The sequence below is a fragment of the Lepidochelys kempii genome, chromosome 3, assembly GCF_965140285.1.
Source record: "Lepidochelys kempii isolate rLepKem1 chromosome 3, rLepKem1.hap1, whole genome shotgun sequence".
NCBI classification, from domain to species: domain Eukaryota; kingdom Metazoa; phylum Chordata; order Testudines; family Cheloniidae; genus Lepidochelys; species Lepidochelys kempii.
In genome coordinates, this window is record NC_136382.1 from 51199113 (window position 1) to 51222766 (window position 23654).

A 23654-nucleotide genomic window follows, 5' to 3' on the forward strand; every position below is an offset into this window, starting at 1 on the left:
TGTACTCTCCTTCCTGTCTCTCGCTATTGTAAGTGGTTCTGATGAGGCATACAGATTGACACAGTAATCTCTCCACTGGCACTTGATATCATCACCTTCAGTGAGGATTCTGCCATCATGATCTTTTATTATGTTCAATCACAGAGAAAAAAATTGGTAAGAAGTCTGACCACTGTGAACCAAACTTCTGTATTCTTTGTAATTCTCAAAGTCCATTCATTTTGCCCTTATATATTCATTCTTATCTTGTCTAGTCTGCCTTTGGATCTGTCTGCTTAGATCCTTGTACTCTTGCCTACTTTCTTCTGTCTCCAAGCCAGTCTTTGTCATTGTCATTTTTTCACTAGCTCAAACACTGTCTCCATTAACCATGGTGCAGTCTGACACTGACTTTTCAGAATGTGTTTGGCAGCTTTGAGCATAATAGTTTTCATTTTATTCCAAAGTTCATACAGGTTGTTCACCTCTTTTACCTGTGACAGTACCTCAAACCCATTCTGGACAGAAATCATACAGTTTTTGCAAAACTGCAAAACTCATTTGCAAACTTAACACCATTAATTTGGGCTTGAATAGGACTGGAAGTGGCTGGCTCAGTACAAAAGCAATTTTCCCTCTTATGGTATTGACACCTCCTCATCAATTATTGGGAGTGGACCTCATCCACCCTGACCAAATTGGCCTTGTCAACACTGGTTCTTCACTTATAAGCAATGTTCCCTCTAATTTTTGACAGGCCGTGTGCGCCAAAAATTTCTTCTGTGTAATTTTTTGAAGCAGAGTTCAAATTTGTGCGCCATGAGGCAAATGCACCCAAGCGAGTAAAAAGCTTATACATTTAAAAAGTTTTAATTTTCAATTTGTGATAATGATAGTTTTACACCATGTTATTTTATAAATATAATTTTTAAATACTTAGAAAAAGGAAATTTAACCATTCTTCATGAAGCAGAAGTTAGTTTTAAGCATTACGCTTTATGATCTTTGTATAGACAATCACAAGCGTATATCAAGCACATATTAACCATGATCATTATCAGTCCATAGGCTTCTGACCGTGCGTGTCCACTTTCACCTTTCATTCTATACACATGTCCGAAAAGATTTTGATAAACATATAATAAAGACAATTTAATAAGTATGCCATTATGTCAATTTATATGGGTTTTCAGATAGAGACATCATAAGTAAAAAAAGAAAAACAAGAGTTTGTGTTTTAAATTTAAAATTTTCCTAAAAAATATCAATAAATGATTATCAGCCAAGAATGATATGTAATTACAAATGCATTTTAATTTCCTTATTGGTTGAAATGTCAAAGACTGCTAAACTAACCTTACTGTTTTTCCCTGCAATCTTTTTCATTTGCCCATTCAATATAAACTCTGTCCAGATCTATCAGTCCTCCATCCAGCTGGTAACTCTTAATACACATCAGCATGTCCAAATGATCTACTTGTAAATGATTCCGTAGTTTGTTTTTCAGAGTGTTCATTAAGCTAAAGCCATGCTCCCAGTCTGCACTTGATGCTAGGAATGTTTCCTCCAATATCCATCAACTTTGCAAGATCCTGAAACTGTTCATTCTGGTGAGCAAATGTCACCATATCCGGAAAACTTAAAACAATTGGCTTTTGATTCTTTCGGCTACTGCAAACTTGAAGTCATTGTACTGACCGACTATAACAATCTCTTCAGCAAGAAAGTCTTTGTATTTTGAACATAGGGATTTGACAGATGACGCTTTAAGAAACCCAACTCCCATACATCGTTCCACATTCTTCCTGTTGAAAATTCTCCCGAAGCTCTGGCATCTTGACAATATACACAAACCACTCCATTGTCCTCATCATATGTGAATATTTCACACAGTTTAACAAGTGTTACACTATGTGACTTCAGTGTAACCGACTCTATAGTCTCATCCAGCCATCCAGATTTAAATGAAGTCGCTGTTCTTTTACGCTTTAGACCTCTAGATTGTAACATTTTGGGATTGATTTTTTACCAGATTGGTTTATTTAAAATTAATACTTCTATTATATGGCTACTATTTCATGCTTAACAGCATGACTCGACAAATGAGCAAACGGGAGATCATTCAGATCAGGATACCAGAAGTTTGTGCATAGCTCCGATCATGTCCATGCATCTGTGGCAAAAAAAGCAGGAAAATGGAGATGGTTCCTTACACCAAAAATCACAACAATATTCAGTTTATTCCCAGTCCCAAAGGACCAGTCACTTACCCCAGATCAATTCCTTCTGAGATCCTACACCGAAGTCAATGCTTGTAGCCAATCCTATAATAATTTAACTAAAGATTTATTAACTAAGAAAAAGAAATGTGAGTTGTTTACAAGGTGAAAGTAGGTAAACATACACACACACAAATGAGTTATAGTTTTCGGTTCCAAAAGGTAATAGAAGCTTCTATATGTCCTTTAGGGCTAACTCAAGCCAACCACTAGGGAATTTTTGCTTATATTTATAAATGTTTGGCCTTCTGAGTTCAAGCAACATAGAGACGCATTTCTGTCTTGTCAAGGATTTGTATTCCCTTCCCTCAGAACCTGACCTGATGGAACAAGTCCACTTGCACGTCTCCTCTTCATGGGTTTGTGGGGGAACAATCAACAAAGTGTTTTGTCCTTTGATGTTCCACAACGGCTTGGCTGGTATCTACGGGCCTTTTTTTGTTGGGTACGAGGTGACACCTCTTGTGGAAAACTAGTATTTCACACTTGGTAATGCTTCCCTCCTGATTGTGAGGGTTTAGAGTTTCAGAGGAAACACTTAAATACTATCTGATAACATGGGATACAGCTATAATAAGTGAAATTAATGCATGCAGCAACTCACAAGTTTCACAGAGGCTGTGTCTGCCATGGATATAGGTTGATGTGAGTTTAGAAGGCATTACAGACGCCATTTCCTAGTGATCTGAGAATGAAAGCTAGGGGCAAGACCAAAACTTCAAGAAAATGCTGTGGATTTTTAAACAGACTTAAAGAAACTTGGTACTGACCCTCAAGAATAGGAAAAATACAACAATTTAGAGGATCCACCCTCTTAAACAACCATATTACTTACTGGTTTCAGAGTAACAGCCGTGTTAGTCTGTATTCGCAAAAAGAAAAGGAGTACTTGTGGCACCTTAGAGACTAACCAATTTATTTGAGCATAAGCTTTCGTGAGCTTATGCTCAAATAAATTGGTTAGTCTCTAAGGTGCCACAAGTACTCCTTTTCTTTTTGCATATTATTTACTGTCACTTTTACTAGAATACATACATTTAACAGACAACTGAAAGGTTGACTTGATGTTTAAATTGACTATCTGACGTACAAAATGACAGTCTATTGTTAACCTTGAACCTAGAGATTTGATTAATCTTGTTTTGGAATCATTGTGTGCTAAAAGCCAAACTTTTAAAAGGTTGCTGACTGGTGTCCGCATTTGCATGTACACTTATGTTTTGCTGCGTGCACAAATGCCTGATCTACTCACAGATATGGGCGTTTAGATATTCAAAGAGGAAAGTGAGGTAATGGAATCAAGCTGTCATTTATGTAAATAGAATTATTGCTGCTCTTTATTAGTGTTTGATGTATTTGTTTGAAGTAAGATTATAGTTTTCTTAATAGCCTCCTCCACAGAGAAGAGAGGTAAACACAGTTGAGTGTCTTGTGGGAATTCAGAAAAGGAGAACTCTGGTTAATTAGAATGTAAGATAAACAGGGTATAGCCAAGAACCACAAGGAAATCTAGCCAGATTTTCAATTATTGATCTCAGTTGTTGGCTTAGTTTTGCACCCAAAATAACTTGCACTTAGAATTCAGCACCCACAAAGCTGGAGGCCTGAATAAGACCAGGCTGAAAATTTGCCTATTAGAGTCAAGTTGAGTGGGGGTCCTAAAGCAGACAACTCTCCCAATAAATTGGGGAAATGAAAAAAAAATCAATTGTTAAAAGCTAACAGATACACAATGCATAAATGAAGGATGGAAATATCATATGCATAACTGTAATAAATAAAACAGAGGCCTGAGGTTTGTGAGCAACTGCATGCCTAAATTTGAACCAGTGGCACCATGCTGGTGGGATTTACTGTACTCAGGATCATAGGCACCGACTCCGTGGGTGCTCCAGGGCTCAAACACCCATGAAAAAAAAATAGCAGGGCACCAGCACCCCGGAGCCAGAGCTTGAGTGTGGAATGTGATGAGTTCTGCGCTGCTAACCACTTCTGCCCTTGGGGCAGGGACTTTGTTTATAAACAGAGGCAGAGTGATTAAGATAACAAAAGGCTTGTCATTAAATTAAATTAAGGATCATTAGATGATCCTGAAAGCATTACCAGTCACTCCAGTTAAAAGATAGAAAACAAAGGGTTGGAATAAATGGTCCATATTTGGAATGGAGAGAGGTAAATAGTGGAGTGCCCCAGGGGCTTGCACTGCAGTGCTGTTCAAGATAATTAGAAGGGATCAGAAAAAAAGGAAAAACAGTGAGGTGGCAAAGTTTGCAGACGATACAAACTTACTCAAAATAGTTAAGTCCAAAGCAGAATGCGAAGAGTTACAAAGGGATCTCATAAAACTGGGCAACAAAATGGCAGATGAAAGTCAATGTTAAATACAAATAAGGCAAATGACAAAATATAACTGCAACTATACATACAAAATGATGGTGCCTAAGGGCTTGGCTACATTTGAGAGATAGAGCACATTAAAGCAGTCCTGGGAGCCCTAGCTCACTACCCATCCACACTGGCAAGGCACGTAGAGCGCTCTGACTCTGCGGCTAGAGTGTTCCAGGTATTCCACCTTGGCGAGAAGATTAAAGCTTGCTGCATCTTGGCTGAAAGACCTGGGCGTCAGTGTGAATGAGGTCTTGCATTACTGCTCTCTGAAATGTCCCATAATCCCCTTAAGTCAAGTGGCCACTCTTCTCATTGTTTTGAACTCGCTGTAGGAATGCGGATATGCCCTTTGAAAGCTCCGTTTCTGACAGCCGGCTGCTTATCTGCTCCGAGACAAAGCAACCATTAGTGTGGAATGCTGTGTGTGAGAGAGGGAGGCAGGGGCGACGGGGGTCTGCTGCTGTCTGAACTTACAAGACAGCATGCTGACATGCTCTCAGCCCCCCCGCAACCCACTCTCTCTCCCCACGCATACACACAACACACTCCCTGTCACACTCCACCCCCCGAACTTGCTGGGATAGCTGCCCCTAATGCATCACTCCCAATGCCGCTGCAAGTGCCGCAAATGTGGCCACACCAGTCCGCTTGAAGCTGTCAGTGTGGACAGACTGCAGCGCTTTCCCTACTGCGCTCTCCAAAGTCTGCTTTAACTCAAACCACTCTACATCTGCAAGTGTAGCCATGCCCTAAATTAGCGGTTATCCATCAAGAAAGAGATCTTGGGGCTTGTCTACACTGGCACTTTACAGCACCGCAACTTTCTCGCTCAGGCACGTGAAAAAAACACCCCCCTGAGCGCAGCGAGTTTCAGCGCTGGAAAGCGCCAGTGTGGACAGTGCACCGGTGCTGGTAGCTATGCCCCTTGTGGAGATGCCTTTTTTTTAGATCTGCGACCACACACGCCACGTTCAAGCAGTGACACAGCAGCGTGCTACCGGCACCAGTGTAGACTAGCCCTTGGAGTCATCTGCAGGACTCCAGAAGCACTATGGTTCCAGAGTACTTCACATTCATAAGAACCCTTCTCACTGTCCCTGTATCATCCTGAACTCACCCTCCAGCTTCAGAAGACTTAAAAATTATTTCCAGTCCTCAATGAGATAGATGCAATAATATAGCTGTCCTTAACGTACATCAGGACTACACCAGGGGACTAGATTGCTGACAGTTTCATCCTGAAAGCTACTGTGAGATGTCTTTCAGAGTAGCAGCCGTGTTAGTCGGTATTCGCAAAAAGAAAAGGAGTACTTGTGGCACCTTAGAGACTAACCAATTTATTTGAGCATGAGCTTTCGCGAGCTACAGCTCACTTAAACTGGGATGTCAGTGAAGACAGCTTGCAGGTGTTTGCAATGATTTTAACGTACTGTAATTCATGATAATGTAATTATGTCATTCATAACAATGTAACCATTATTGAAACAGTAAAGATACCAATGATAGACACATTCAATAACTAGAATATGAAAGAAGTGTGTAAATATGCTGAAAATACCCTCTCCCAAAACTAGCAGAGTGCCCCTTCCCCCACCCCAGATACACACACCTCTTCAAAAGCCCCCACTGGCAAAAACAAAAGCTGGAGCCTATGCTCAGGATATTTTAACTGCCCAGATTCCTGATGGATAATAAACAGCCAAAGGTGAATTATGAAGGGTGTTCCTAAGACAATGCATCCAACTAGAATAGAAGCTGTCCTAGACTCATCGCCAAAAGGGAAATGAACTGAAAGTGAGAACACTGTATAATAAAAGGTTGATAGTGGATAATTTACTACCAGAAAAGTTGTTAAATTCCCTGAATACATTAGTTGTCAAGAATTCTTTGCCCAGTTGTCATATGGAAAACAATAAGGGAATTCCACTGTACTTGCCATTATTTAGGTCTCATTTGGAGTAGCACATTTAGCTTTGGCCACCACACTGTTAATCAGGCATTGACTAACTGGGGAAAGTTCAGAAGAGAACAATAAAAATCATTAAACACTTGAAAACTACGACCTATGAGGAAAGGTTAATAGGACTGGGCATGTTCAATGTTCATAGGACTGGCAAGAAGATGAATGATGAGAGGCATAATAACTGTCTAGAAATACATTAAGTGAAGTAATAAAGTGAATGAAGATCAATTATCTTTACAGGCAGAGAGAAAAGAACAAATAGTAATACACTTGGTCTGCAACTAGGAAAAAAACAGATTAAATAAGACTACCAGGTTTGGCAACGGAGAAGGCTGCCAGAGGAATCTGTGGTTTTACTACCCTTGTAGATATTCAAGTTTAGAAAAGGCACTCATCCATTAGGTTTGTTTAGAGATAACTAAATTATGCATACCATGATGCAGAGAGAAACCCTCCACAGGAACGTTTTTTCCATCCTCCCCACATAGTTCTGTGATTGCTGGATTATAAATTACATTGCTGCTTGGATAGAATTCCTATGTTTTGATATTAATGGTGTTGTATTATACTACTTGACAATTCAATGCCTGACTGCTTCTTGTGAGCAATCACAAATTCTATGCTTAAGTCCCTATATAAAATGAACAGTGTCCTATATTCAGAAAATGGTGTATTCATTGCTTTTGCTTTTGTTTCACCATAATAGATGCTCAATTTAAATGTATACCCCAAATTAGAAAGCATAGTAAGAGAACCAAAAAAAAAATGCCACCGTGGCTAAACAACAAAGTAAAAGAAGCAGTGAGAGGCAAAAAGGCATCCTGTAAAATGTGGAAGTTAAATCCTAGTGAGGAAAATAGAAAGGAGCCTAAACTCTGGCAAATGAAGTGTAAAAATATAATTAGTAAAGACAACAAATAATTTGAAGAATGGCTAGCCAAAGACTCAAAGAGTAATAGCAAAAAAAAATTTAAGTACCTCAGAATCAGGAAGCCTGCTAAACAACCAGTTGGGCCACTGGGCAATCGAGATGCTAAAGAAGCACTCAGAGATGATAAAGCCATTGTGGAGAAACTAAACAGAAATAAGTCACCAGGGCCAGATGGTATTCACCCAAGAGTTCTGAAGGAACTCAAATGTGAAATTGTAGAACTACTAACAGTAGTGTGTAAGCTATTATTTAAATCAGCTTCTGTACCAAATGACTGGAAGATTACTAATGTGACACCAATTTTTAAAAAAGGCTTCAGAGGTGATCCTGGCAATTACATTACCTGACTTCAGGATCAGGCAAACTGGTTGAAACTATAGTAAAGAACAAAATTGTCAGACACATAGATGAACATTATTTGTTGGGGAAGAGCCAACATGGTTTTAGTAAAGGGAAATCATGCCTCATCAATCTACTAGAATTCTTTGAGGGGTTCAACAAGCATGTGGACCAAGGGGATCCGGTGGATATAGTGTACTTAGATTTTCAGAAAGCCTTTGACAAGGTCCCTCACCAAAGGCTCTTATGCAAAGTTAGCTGCCATGGGATAAGAGGAAAAGTGCTCTCATGGACTGGTAACTGGTAAAAAATAGGAAACAAAGGGTAGGAATAAATGGTCAGTTTTCAGAACAGAGAGAGGTAAATAGTGGTGTGCCCCAGGCGTCTGTTTTGGGACCAGTCCTAGTGAACATATTCATAAATGATCTGGAAAAAGAGGTAAATAGTGAGGTGGCAAAATTTTAAGATGATACAAAACTACTCAAAATAGTTAAATCCCAGGCAGACTGCGAGGAGCTACAAAAGGATCTCTCAAAACTGGGTGACTGGGCAACAAAATGGGAGATAACATTCAGTGCTGATAAATGCAAAGTAATGCACATTGGAAAACATCATCCCAATGATATATATAAAATGATGGGGTCTAAATTAGCTGTTACCATTCAAGAAAGACATCTTGGAGTCATTTTGGATAGACGTCTAAAAACATCCACTCAATGTGCAGCAGCCGTCAAAAAAGCAAACAGAATGTTGCTAATCATTAAGAAAGGGATAGATTAAAAAACAGAAAATATCATATTGCTTCTATATAAATCTATTGTATGTTCATATCTTGAATACTGCATGTAGATCTGGTCACCCCCTCTGAAAAAAGATATATTGGAATTGGGAAAGGTTCAGAAAAGGGCAACAAACATGATTAGGGGTATGGAACAGCTTCCATACGAGGAGAGATTAATAAGACTGGGACTTTTCATCTTGGAAAAGAGACTGTTAAAGGAGGATATGATAGATGTCTATAAAATCATGACTAGTATGGAGAAAGTAAATAAGAAATGGAGTACTTGTGGCACCTTAGAGACTATCCAATTTATTTGAGCATAAGCTTTCATGAGCTACAGCTCACTTCATCGGATGCAAGTAGTTCACGAAAGCTTATGCTCAAATAAATTGGTTAGTCTCTAAGGTGCCACAAGTACTCCTTTTCTTTTTGTGAATACAGACTAACACGGCTGTTAGTCTTGGCATTTGCTCAAGAAAATCCCTGAAAAAGCACAAAAACAACTCCTCACAGACACACCCCTGGAACCCTGACCTGGGGTATTCTATCTGCTACCCAAGATCCATAAACCTGGAAATTCTGGACGCCCCATCATCTCAGGCATTGGCACCCTGACAGCAGGATTGTCTGGATACGTAGACTCCCTCCTCAGGTCCTACGCTACCAGCACTCTCAGCTATCTTCGGGATACCACTGACTTCCTGAGGAAACTACAATCCATCGGTGATCTTCCTGAAAACACCATCCTGGCCACTATGGATGTAGAAGCCCTCTAAGCCAACATTCCACACAAAGATGGACTACAAGCCGTCAGGAACAGTATCCCCAATAAAGTCACGGCAAATCTGGTGGCTGAACTTTGTGACTTTGTCCTCACCCATAACTATTTCACATTTGGGGACAACATATACCTTCAAATCAGGGGCACTGCTATGGTTACCCACTTGGCCCCACAGTATGCCAACATTTTTATGGTTGACTTAGAACAATGCTTCCTCAGCTCAGTCCCTTAATGCCCCTACTCTACTTGCACTACATTGATGACATCTTCATCATCTGGACCCATGGAAAAGAAGCCCTTGAGGAATTCCACCATGATTTCAACAATTTCCATCCCTCCATCAACCTCAGACTGGACCGGTCCACACAAGAGATCCACTTCCTGGACACTATGGTGCTAATAAGCGATGGTCACATAAATACCACCCTACACTGGAAACCTACTGACTGCTATTCCTACCTACATGCCTCCAGCTTTCATCCAGACCACACCACATGATCCATTGTCTACAGCCAAGCTCTACGATACAACCGCATTTGCTCCAACCCCTCAGACAGAGACAAACACCTACAAGATCTCTATCAAGCATTCTTACAACTACAATACCCACCTGCTGAAGTGAAGAAACAGATTGACTGAGCCAGAAGAGTACCCAGAAGTCTCCTACTACAGGACAGGCCCAACAAAGAAAATAACAGAACGCCACTAGCCATTCACCTTCAGCCCCCAACTAAAATCTCTCCAACGCATCATCAAGGATCTACAACCTATGCTGAAGGATGACCCATCACTCCCACAGATCTTGGGAGACAGGCCAGTCCTTGCCTACAGACAGCCCCCAAACCTGAAGCAAATACTCACCAGCAACCACACACCACACAATAGAACCACTAACCCAGGAACCTATCTTTGCAACAAAGCCCGTTGCCAACTGTGTCCACATATCTATTCAGGGGACACCATCATAACGCCTAATCACATCAGCCACACTATCAGAGGCTTGTTCACCTGCACATCTATCAATGTGATATATGCCATCATGTGCCAGCAATGCTCCTCTGCCATGTACATTGGCCAAACTGGACAATCTCTCCGTAAAAGAATAAATGGACACAAATCAGATGTCAGGAATTATAACATTCAAAAACCAGTTGGAGAACACTTCAATCTCTTTGGTCACTTGATTACAGACCTAAAAGTTGCAATTCTTCAACAAAAAAACTTCAAAAACACACCCCAATGAGAGACTGCTGAATTGGAATTAATTTGCAAACTGGATACAGTTAACTTAGGCTGAATAGAGACTGGGAGTGGATGGGTCATTACACAAAGTAAAACTATTTGCCCATGTTTATCCCCCTCCCCACTGTTCCTCAGACGTTCTTGTCAACTGCTGGAAATGGCCCACCTTGATTATCACTACAAAGGTTCCCCCGCCCCTCCCGCCCCCCGCTCTCCTGCTGGTAATAGCTCACCTTAAGTGATCACTCTCGTTACAGTGCGTATGGTAACACCCATTGTTTCATGTTCTCTGTGTATATAAATCTCCCCACTGTATTTTCCACTGAATGCATCTGATGAAGTAAGCTGTAGCTCACGACAGCTTATGCTCAAATAAATTTGTTAGTCTCTAAGGTGCCACACGTACTCCTTTTCTTTTTAAGACTATAAGAGGGTTCAGAAAAGAACTAGATAAGTTCCTGGAGCATAGGTCCAACAATGGCCATTAGCCAGGATGGGTAGGGATGGGGTCCCTACCCCTGTTTCTCAGAAGCTGGGAACGGGCAACAGGGATGGACCACTCAATGATTGCCTGTTGTGTTCATTCCCTCTGAAGCACCTGGCATTGGCCACTGTCAGAAGACAGGATACTAGGCAAAATGGTCCTTTGGTCTGACCCAGTGTGGCCGTTCTTGTCTTTTATGTTAGATATGTAATTTTAGTTTGAAATGTATGTTTAATTTGAAGTCAATATTTTCCTGCTGAAAACAGATTGCATAAATTGCATAAATCTGACCCTCTTAGACTAGAATTGACTTGTTATCCCTGGCAGTCATAAATTTTCTTAATTGTGCTCAGTATACATTGATTAACACATCCAGCCAAGAGGCAATGCTATAGAATTTCTATTCTTGACATAGTCTTACATTTCTGGTGAGAATGCAATAGCAAGACCAACGTTTCCTTCTAGCACTCAGTGCTTCCCTTAAAGAATATTGTTAGTTAATAACAAGCAAAAAAAGAAAATAAACTGATATTTTGGACCCTAAACAAAAGAGCAAACTAGTACCTGTCATAAAGATTCTGTTGTGAGATACCTATTTGTTCAGACTCTGCCACTAGAGGCTTATTGCTATTATATGTAATGTTTCTGGCACTATGTAATGACAATTGCCCTAATGCTGCAACTGTAATATATATTAAAGACTTTGCTGCTACAATATTATTTAATGAAATACAATTTTAAAATCTCCAAAATCTAACTGGCTATTCATTCAGTTAAACAAGATTTATAAACACATTTATAGTATTGCCATCTGGTGATTACTCTTAGAATTACAAGATATAGTCTCATTTCTTTTTCAGAAGTAGCAAAATAACATGTGAGAATCAAAACAACTATTTTTTTAAAAAAATAATTAAATTCTGTTGGAACTTTCTAAGTGGAATGGATAAAAAATCATCATAAACAATCTGTTTATTGGATTTGTGTCAGTTTTCTGTTCATAAACTATCTGTTAATTCATTTTTAATTATTCATCTTTTTTAGATTTATTGCTTTATATGTACATATTTAGGCCTATTTTCTGTGAATGGCTCATAGTGACTGCATAAACTTAATCAGGGAATGGGAAACAAGAACAGGTGACTTAGATGATCAATCATAGAGACTGGATGCCTAAGTTCTGTCAGCCTGAGGAGCGCCTGACTCAGAGACAGGGTAGAGAGAACTTTCAGGAGAGTAAATTGGCAGCAGATGAGCAGGCCTCTGAAATTTTAGTACATCACTTAGCAAAAGCCACAGCAACAATGGCTCACCCTTTCCCCCTCTGGCTGGAACTACTGCTTACTGGCTCCTTTGATGGCAACATGAATGATACCCTCATGCCTTTAGGCAACGAGAGATGGCCTTCTGGGTCTGCCAAGTCCTTAGACCCTCCTCCGCCCCCCCACACCTGGCTATCCTCAAATTAGGGCACCTAGAATATTCAGTTGTCTTTCTCAGCCTTTTCCTTGCTGGGAGTGCCCTGGGAAATGTAAACCAATTGCTACGATTAAACCCCTGTCATTGATTATTTTTGTAAAATCACAGATTATTCAGTTACCCTACATCCTTGCTGGGTTAGCCTTGGGTCGGGGGGGGTGGGATGTGTCCAAGAAAACATGCTCACAAGACCCTCCATTTTTGGAAGGGCTCCAGATCTGTCTGCAACTGAAGGGATAACGCCACCTGGCTTGGCACTTAGGCTGTTACAAACTCACAGTTGGCTGCCCACAGCTGAGTCACCACTGCTGAATATGCAGTGCTTGCTCTGATAATAAAGAGGGGCATCTCAATAATATGGGAGGAAAAATGTGTAGTCCACTAAACTGAGGGCTTGTCTTCAGTGTTTTAGTTTGGACTAGCAAGTCACACAATAACTGGCCTGTGTGGACCCTGCTGATGTGCACTAAAAGTTCTCTAGTTCGTGTTAGTGTAGTCCTGTTTCAAAGAGTACTGTATTAACACACACTAGAGAACTTTTAGTGCACACCATCAGGGTCCACATGGGCTAGTTAGTGTCTGTCACATTAGTACATATTAAATCTTATACCCTTCTAAAGCACTGTGTAGACAAGCCCTCGTGAGAGTAAGGATCTCTTTTGTTTTCATCATGACACTCTCTCCCGTGACCTCTATCAAGTCACCTAATCCTGTCTTAATATTCCATCCTGGTGATAATGATGTTTAACTCTCACTGTGAGGTTGTGACAATTAGCCAGTGTTTGTAAAGTACTATTTAGCAGTATGGTCTAAAAATCGCCAAAATGTACGCCAACCTTCCTGTGGTTCTAGCACCCCCAAATGCTCATCTTTGGGGACATTTGTCCTGTGCATGTATCTTTAAATGATGGTAACCATGCTTGGACCGCAGGTCAACCTCATGTGCAGCACGTGCCATCACGCTGCTAAACTGACAACTGACTGCCAAAGCCAATATGCAGTCATTGTTGATCTTTACTTCATAGCAAAACAAATACCCTAGGATTCTTGAAACTGTTCAATTATATTTACTGTCAGCAACTACTGTTTAGTGGAGTACAGTAGATATTGTAGGCATTAAACAATGTACAAGCATATGCTGGAAGGGAGCCCTCTCACACCTACTGCTTCAAGAAAGAGAGGATAAGAGCTTTCACTTGTTTTCCCTGCTACCCAAAATGACATTGGCTTGCTATTGAATGTTTAAATACACAATGCTCTGCAAAAGAGATTATACTAGTAGCTGGAAATCAGCTGTTCGGTGATTCTTCATCTACAGGTTTGAAACCCCAAGTACAAGGTAAACACTGAGGTCATAGAACACTTCTTCTACAGATTTTTCTCTTTCTTTTTAACACAGTGCCTAGACACAAATTGTTTATCAAGATCAATATAATTGGCAGATGTGTTTGTGCATTAATAGATTGACAGTGCTATTCATTTACACATATATTGTAAATATACATTTTTGTACTGTTCAGGAACAAAATCAGTCAGATCTATTTCGTTGTACATGACAATCTTCAGTCACTGTAGCTAGCGCAAATTATTTAAGGAATGTTTATATTTCACGTACATACATGGAGCTTGATTCTGTGTTCCTTGCAGAAATCAATGGGAGTCATGTGTGTACAAGATATACAAGATGAGCAATATGTTGGATAGTATGTCAAAACTGAAGAAAAAATTTTATCTGGTCCTTTATTTCCCTGTCCATTACTTCTCCAAACTGAACTTCAGTATACACCAGCCTGGAAGGAAATGTGTTTGTGCAAAAGACAGTCTGCTCTGCCTATGTTGTTGTATTTTAATATTATTGTTTGACTTGTAAATACAGGCTGGAGCCAATTTTACTCCCCTCAGTATTATTTATGTTGGAGCATGTAATAGTGAAAATTAAAAAGATAATTACTGTGACAGTAAATACTGGAGTGAGTGTCTGACAGTGGCATTGTTCATTAAAATTTTTAAGTAAATAATGACAATTAATGCTGTTTTCAAAAATAATTTTCTACAAGTTTATTTGTGTGATTAAGTTCTCTTACCTGCCTTTTCACAGATCTGCTTCGTCCTCCTTTGTGAAAAAGTTTCCTAGAATTTACTAGGGATAAAACCAGCAGGGTTCTATCAAATGACTCTGAAAAACCTATATAAGTTAAAAGAATGACATCCTTTTGATAGATGCTCTAATCCAGCCTATAAAACTACATGTTGAAGTCTACAGCATGGATGCCAATCTCTAAATTGGTTTTAAAAATCTATAGGAAGTTTAGAATTCTCTAAAATTCTGTAAGATTTTCCTTATGAGTTATTGCTTAAGGGCATAATTTTATATTCCTTAAAGTAGGCACTTTAGGTTCACAAGGAATGTAGTAGCATACCCAAAGTAACCGACAACTAATAATCAATGTGTTTGAACGTGTCATTACTAACATATGGCCACATTATCCAAGAACTTCTAATACAAGGGAAATCCTGCCCTAATAAAGCAAATGGTAAAACTCCCACTGATTTCAGTAGGGTCAGAATTTCTCTTAGAAATTCCTTCTAATATTTCTTAATTTTTAAATGCAACAGTGTAAACTATAAGTATTACCTTCCAAATTGTGCCTATAGTTTGGCCTATACACATTATTGCACCTGCCCACTTTTCAGATGTAAATGTCAAGAGTGTAACATTTCCTTTTTCCTCTTTATTGTATAATAAATTACAAGGTTATAGATTAACCAGTCTGATAAAGCCACTAATGGTTTTGTGTTTCTGTGATAAGCGTGCAAAGATTTTTATAGCTCAGTAAAACTAGGAACAGGTTTATGTGAGACTTTCCCTGGTATAAAAGGGAAAAGAACAAATAGGAACACACTTTTAAAAAGGTTTCAGAGTAGCAGCCGTGTTAGTCTGTATCTGCAAGAAGAACAGGAGTACTTGTGGCACCTTAGACACTAACAAATTTATTAGAGTATAAGCTTTCGTGGACTACAGAAGATTTAAGGGTGGCAATTTTGCAACAGAAAAGCTTCAAACATTTATAAAGGAATCTTTAAAAAGCCCTTGTAGTCTGGAGAGATTATTTATATTAATGACACTTAACAAGATATTAAAACACCTCTTTCACTAAATGAAAAGAATTAAGAAATGAATGTAACCTGCTGCTTACAAGAAACACATTTCCTGAAATGTTGCTAACTTGTCTTTGATTAAATAGGAAAGTGTGTCAAGTGAGTGCCTGCATCAACAGGAGCTTCTGAATCCAAATGATAAAATATTAAATGGTATATGATTCTAAGGCATCTGCAGGTGTTGAAAATAAAGAGGGAAGATAGTAAATGAATACATGAAAGGACTGTGTTACTCTAACATCACTGATATGATGAATGTTTGAAATGTTTTCAAAGCTATTTGTCATCAGCTATTACAGTTCTCACAATGTGGCTTGAAAAATGAATACTGAAATCATTTTAAAATATGTATTGACTTTATTGCATGCATCCATATACATATTCCAACAAATACACTATTCACTTTCAGTATATTTTTGGCTGTCATTGCTATAATAAACACAGAGCCTGTATTCAGAGATAGTAGCACACACCATACAGTGTTTTAAACTTCTGTGGTTTATTACATTAGGACACATCTATAAGCTTGTACTAATGGTGGGGTCAGGGTTAGTCCTTTAGCACTTACAATATGGTCTAAAAAATAAGGGTGGGAGCATAGGTGCTGGAACTAGGGATGCTTCCGCACCTCCGGATTGAAGTGGTAATAACCCAAATACAAGGTTTCCGCCTTCAACACCTCCACTATAAAAATTGTTCCAGCACCACCGGGTGAGAGGTAATGCTAACTAGAAATGTTTCAATTCAGGAGTCATATTAATTCAGGAGTTTTGTAAAGCTTGTCATAACATCTGATTTTGAGATTATGGAATCACTCTGAAAACAGTTATAGCTTGCTGAATGCATTAGACTCCCACAACTCCCTCGGAAAAAATGTTTATCACATTTTGGAATATTTGTGAGATAAACTGTAGCCTAATGAAATCAGAAAGTTATTGTACCATCAGTCTACAGTGGGTTTGGTGGAACACTGAAGATGCTTTCATTCTACACTGCTACTGCTTAAATAGATTATCGCTAGGTATAGGGCCAATTAGCAATAGAATGTGAACCACTTGCCTGCTTAAAATAAGGCTGAATACACAACATTTTTGGACGAGGCTACTTAGGCATGCTGAGGATGATGCACACTTAATGTGCCAGTGTTAAATTATAGCCATGCTACAGTAGATCGGTAGCACATCACTTCTTTCAGAGCCACATGGCTGTACCCAATAAGCAACTCACGCGTGTACATCTAACCATATTTGTGCAGCTACTACAAATGTGATGTAGTCCACTGTTAATTAGCTGTTCTGATTTTCTTCTCCCAAAGATCATACGGTAAAAACATGTGGACCCAATTCTGAAATCCTCAATCTTGCAAGTAAACCTTACGCACAAAACTAGTTCCATTATTTCCCTCCACTACTACGAATGAGACCATTTGATTCACTACTGACTACACAAATGTTTAAAGAGTTGCAGGGTCAGGATGTTATATTTTCAAAATACTTTTCCAATTTGACAACATAACAGTTATTATAAAACTGCCACCTTATATATGGAACATGAAAAGCATGTGGTTCACACACATATATGGTCATTTACTTGACAAAATATAATGGTCAGCTGTACCTACAGTAGGCAAAACACATGAGATCAAGAAATGATTAATACACTGGTCAAATATTTGAAATGTAGGAAAGTGATGTGCAATGTGAACTTCGCCCTTCCATTACCTCCTCTCCCCTTCCAACCTCCAAAAAATGCTTTGTTGGATTTTTGTCCCTTGTGTTCTCAAAGGTGGGAAGAAAAGGAGGACTTGTGGCACCTTAGAGACTACAAATTTATTTGAGCATAAGCTTTCATGAGCTACAGCTCACTTCATCAGACGAAAGCTTATGCTCAAATAAATTTGTTAGTCTCTAAGGAGCCACAAGTACCTCTTTTCTTTTTGTGTATACAGACTAACACGGCTGCTACTCTGAAAGGTGGGAAGGGATGACATACGCCTTTATTTTTAGTTCTTCTTCATAGAGGACTCATGCCTCCCCATACGGGGGTGCACAAGCTAAAGGGGAGGACATGTGACTACCCCACATGTCTCCTGTGCCCAACAACCCCTCCTGCCCTGTGGCCAGCCCAGGACTGCTGTCCCATGTTATCTGTAGGGGTTGGGGGGGCTCTGTTCTTCTCCTGCTGCACCTCCGCCCCAGCACATTCGGCCACTCTCCCTGGCAGCTGAGCCTTGGTGGGGAGCGGGAGGGAGCCACTTCTCTCATGGCTAAAGCTGGCCGTTCCTGGTTGCTGCCTCTGTGCAGTGTAGCAGCTGCCTGAGAGAGTCTGACTGGGGCGGCAGCGGTTGGCTGCCCCAAGCCCAGCTGCCGGGGACAGGAGCCAAGCAAGCCGGAAACTTGCTGGGGGGTGCAGGAGAAGGGGATTCCAGCTCGCTCAGCCACTGTCCCTAACAGCCCAGTCTGGGCGGGAGATGGCCCACCACCGCCTCCACAGCCAGGATCTCTCAAGCAGCTGCTGCATTGCGCAGAGCAGCAACCCTGAACAGCTGGAGTGAGAAGTGGCTGGTCCCATGCCTTCCACTCCCCGCCTAAGCATGGCTGCTGGGAACAGGGGCCCAACATGCCTGGGGTCACTAATCTGGATACAATGTTCGTTGCCCAACGGCAACGTTGGTCAGTAGGATGCTTTCAGGATGCTTCAGAACTTTTACTTAAGGAAAATGAGAAGGAAGCTATAGTTGGCCAGATTCAGGATCACTTAACCAATGCTGAGAATTAAGTCATGTATTATGAGAACTTCCAAGGAATTTAAAACAGCTTCATGCTGCTAGTGATATATATTCATATTATGAAGTCTTGGGCCCTGAAAGTTAGACCTTGGTATAATCCCTGATGATGTTTCATAATATATATTTTGCCAGGGTTAGCATAAGATGAGAAAAAACTAGGGCGAGGAATGCCTTAAATATATCAAACAGAATAATCCAAAAGCTGGTACTGACCAACCAATGCAAGGAAGGAGGGCAGCAGCTCCTCAGAGGGCATGGCACAATTATGATTCTTGCACTCCATCCTTCAAGGAATAGCACAAGGACTTCTCTGGACTTGTTCCTCTAGCAGTGCCAGCAACCTCAAAAGAAGCAGGAAGGAGACTGGATTATAGTTCTACTTCCCACTGTGGCTCATAGAGATGGAGAGTGGAAGGATGTTTAGTGGTTAGGGTTGCTAGCCAGGGCCTTGTGATACAGGGGTTTAGTTCCCTACCCTTCCCCAGAATTGTTGTATGACCTTGGGCAATTGACTTAGTCTCTTTGTGCTTCAGTTCCCCATTTATAAAATAAAGATAATAGCACTTCCTTAACAAGGACGTCGTGAGGACAAATATGTTAAAGATTGTGACACACTCAGATGCTATAGTAATGGGGTCAACATAAGAAGTACATAAGGTAGATAACTGCTTTCAGGTTCTGCAGACTTATTGTGTAAGATATTGAACTCAGACACTACAGTAATTGGAGGTAGTATAAAACCCTACGTTAGAGAGTACACATTTTATGTCCTTATGGGATGTAGCAGCATGTATCCTTTCCCTGAGCACCTAGCTGTGAGAAACCTTCTGTGATTGTGGCACAGAATGCCCTACCATAACTCCTCAGCAGTGAGAGTCTAGCACACAGGAGGTTGCCTCTTGGGTTGAGAAAATCACAATGCAGATCTGAGTAGTTAAGTCACCTTGAGGATATAGGAAGTAAAACCTCATTAACCGAGAGAAGTCAAAGCATTTTTTGTACATCATTCAAATTTTGTAAATTGTTTTTTAAAAGTGTATTTTCCTGTTCAAACTATATATTACATTCCATATATCTGGAGTAATTTATGGTACAAAGAAAAGGCCTCTTTAATTTCTAAGTTTGCAGATAGCTAGGCAAGTCTCATGAACCAGAATCATGGATGAGAATTAAAGACTAATTAGGGTAACTAGCTCAAACTGCAAACAGTAATTACACCAATTTTGTGAACATCTTTTAGTAGCTATAATGGTAAGTGGCATGCAGAAAAAAGCAAATGAAGAATCCAAGAGGTATAAGTACTGTAACATGACAGAATGAGATGTACAAAGAGAATAAGAATTTGAAAACAGTGGTGAACCAATTCATCTGATAGACAAACGTTTGGCCTGTGAAGGAGTCATACGTTACATCTAAATAGTAGTGGTAACTATAGAACTGAGAAAGCTTGAGGATGTAAACTTGACATCAGGCCTCAGGGGATATTCCTTGTTGATGTCACTGGGAACCACATATATGTGTCAAGGCTATTATATTGTCCTAGAAATCCATCTTGATAAATTCAGACTAGTAAACTGAGCCAAATTCTAGTTAAAGTCAATGGGTGAAGGAAAACTAAAAATATAAAGTGCTAGGCCCCTGAAAGCAAAACAGGAGACATCAGAGGCCTGATTCTACAGTGGCTGCAGAGCAGAGCTAGACTGATTCCTCCTGCTAATCAACCTACAGAAAAGAATTATCATTCTCCGGTGCTAACGGTCCCTGCTCCAGAAGGTACCAGAGGATCAAAAACTAAATGTAGATGAAAACACAACCTACTCTTATATATGTCATTGCTTCCTGGTCTCAACAACTTTAACTCTCTGACCACTCGAGCAAACAATTCCGCCCAAAGCCAAAGGGTGTTCAACATGTTAGATCAGTGCCTAAAACATCATTATTATACAAGTTACTGGGAAGACTAAATCCAACACAGCAAAAAAGTAGGCAGTTACAGATTCCTGCCCAGACCTGTCAGACCAGCATCCTACCTTACCAAAATGAAATGTGCAAAACTAAGACAGACTTTTGCTAAAAACAGAATTGTTGACCACAGCCTAGAGGTGGAAACTGTCAGATACAATCCAAAGTGTAAAGGCAAACAGGACAGATTGTGTAGACACTGTGACAGTAAAGAGATAGAGACAGAGAAACTTTCTACTCCAGTGTCTGAATTATGAGAGTGTGAGACAGCAACTCAGATATTTTGAAATTATGAAAGATAACTCATCAAAAAGTGATGAGAAACTGTCTGACCCTGGGAGAAAGAAGAAAGAAGGCATTGTGCAACATAGTAATCTGTCACCAGGTCAGGAGTGACAGTAATGGCAAATAGACTCAGGATCAAATCCCAAACTTACTGTGTAATGTATTCTGGTAGGTCAGACCTATCTGACTGACAAGTGAAGAGTCGTGATTTTTTTTTCTTAGTGTGGCAATTTGTATAGTTTGTCATCACTGATTTGAACTGAAATTGAGAAAAGGGACAAGAGAGAGATTGTTATGGGATTTATGAAAGGGAATTACAAGAAGGCTACATAGGTAACCCCAGTTCTGTAGTTACACAGAATAATTTAACATATTTACTTTCCTGGCCATGTTGCCAAGTAGTTTGAATTGCAGACATAAAAGAAGCAGGAATGCAGAGGGACTAACCGGAAATAAGAATATTGCTTTTCATCTATTTAGGTTCTTTTACTGTGCCCATCACTGTGGTATCTGAATGCCCTCTGCCAAAAGCTGATGCTCTTAGAAAAATGGTAAATAATGACACTGTATCCTTGGGCAGTAACTTTAGAAACAGAGACTAACCCAGGAGGAAAAGCTCACAAAAAACAACTTTGATTGGGACATGCAGGTGAATGAAAGACAAACACAGGGATGGATTTAAGCAGTCTGCCACCACTTTATAACTTAACAATGGGGTATGGGTGCTATACACAACCCTCCTAACATACCAGCCATTTAATTGAGTCCAATATGGCATTACAAGGGATCGCACCATACAACCAATAATTCAGGGCTGATCTTTGTCAGCCAAACCCCTAGAACTCAGCTTGCTCCTGAATCATCTCTCCCTCCCTTTTGCCCTCATATGAGGGGTACAAGATACCAAAGGGGAGACTCCATTCTGTCTCTGTCTCCACCAGCCATAAGTTGCAACAAACCTTCCTATCTTATTTCCTATCATTAAAATTCCTATTCTTACTCTTTTAGCCTAAACTGGGCCTGCACGATACTGCAAGGAAGGTGAAAAACCCTCTGGACCTCTGCTAATTTGGCCTAAGGGGAAATATTTCTTTCTGACTTCCAAAACAGGAAATTGGTCGGACCTACAACATCCTGGAAACACAGCTCAACATACCTCAGCTACAAGAAAGGAGGATGAGAAAGCAATATGGCAAGATGGACACCTGAGAAGGCTTTAAATTTAAAATGGGCTGAGAGAGCCAATCAGTTCCTCTCATTTCCCTCTTCTCCCCTCATTTGGCAAATATGAGGTGGAGAAGTCCCTTCCCCCAGGTGCGCTCCCATGGGTACTCTGAGGCAGGAGAAGGGGCTCTGCTCCAGTATGTCCGGGCATGAGCTCTCCCCTCCCATTCCTAGGAGTTGACCATCTTTCCTCCCCCAACAGAGATGGGAAAGGACCAAAGTTCCTACCAATGTGCAGTTTCTAAATATCCTGAAAGGCAATGATTCTCTCTGGGTGCAACGTTTATCTACTTCAATTAAAAAAGATAGGAAAAATCTTCTATTTTTGTAAAGCAATGTCAGCAGAGGAAAGGAAGATGAATATGTACTGCAAGGTGTTACTACTGCCACATTTAAAATAGCCATGTTATAGTGTGGGAGGAAAATCTGCGCAAGGTACATCTTGATGTATGTGAACAGCCACTGTAATCACATGACAAACATTTTCACAGGGGATGTAACGCATCTCTCAAGCATACATGATGTGGAAGTCAGAATAGCTTATATTTAATTACTTGTGGGCTGTGGCCAGGATATTATCTGGGTCAGGTGGTTAATCCTCATGTTGTGTATAACATCAGTACATTTTGTCTTTTTAATCTGCAGCTAGCTGGTCATTTTTCTTAATTTCAGAGCCAGATTTTTTTTTCTTTAGACGGAATCTTGATCATAAGTCTAAATGCTAAATAGCTTCTTCCTGTTTAATCAAACTGCTTTCAACATTTACTGTATTCCTACAATTAAAACTATACACTGTATAATGCCTACTGCATGCACAAACTTAAGCCATAGGCATTGTTTAAAAAGCTGTCAGGGGTTAGATTTTCACAGCGATGAAGTGCCCTTTCTGACATACTGCAGAGCCCTCTGAACTTCTCTGTGCTACCTATTTTAGAGTGATTTGATGCTGCTCAATGAAGCAAGAAACTGAAACTTTGGATCCTACTCATAAAGGAATTATTTTCAAATTCTGCTCAATGGCTCATCTGTCTTGAACTATTCAGCTGTGGTCAGGTGTGTTCCAACTACTTTCAGCAAACTCTTCCCATATATTTTGGCAGTCAATCACCAACATAAACAGTCTACTATCAAAAAGAAAAGGAGGACTTGTGGCACCTTGGAGACTAACCAATTTATTTGAGCATAAGCTTTCATGAGCTACAGCTCACTTATATTCTGTACAGGAGACAGAACACTCAGCCAATGTAGTGACATTTAATGCAAAACAAACATGTCTGATAACCAAATATTTTGCTACAAGATAAAACCCATATGATTGTAACGAACTATGGGCAATACATGGCACTACAGATCAGTATTTTCTAAGTACAAGAGAGGCACCGGAGAACTGATTCTAAATACCCCAAAGGCTTGTCTACACAGAGAGTTATTCTGGAATACCTATTCCTGACTGATTAATTCCATTATGGAGGTGGATTCATCAAATTCCAAATAAGGCATTCCTATTCTGAAATGAGAGTGTCCACACGTAGAATTAATCAGGAACAGTTAAACTGCTTTAAAATCACATCCTATCATATTCTGAATTAA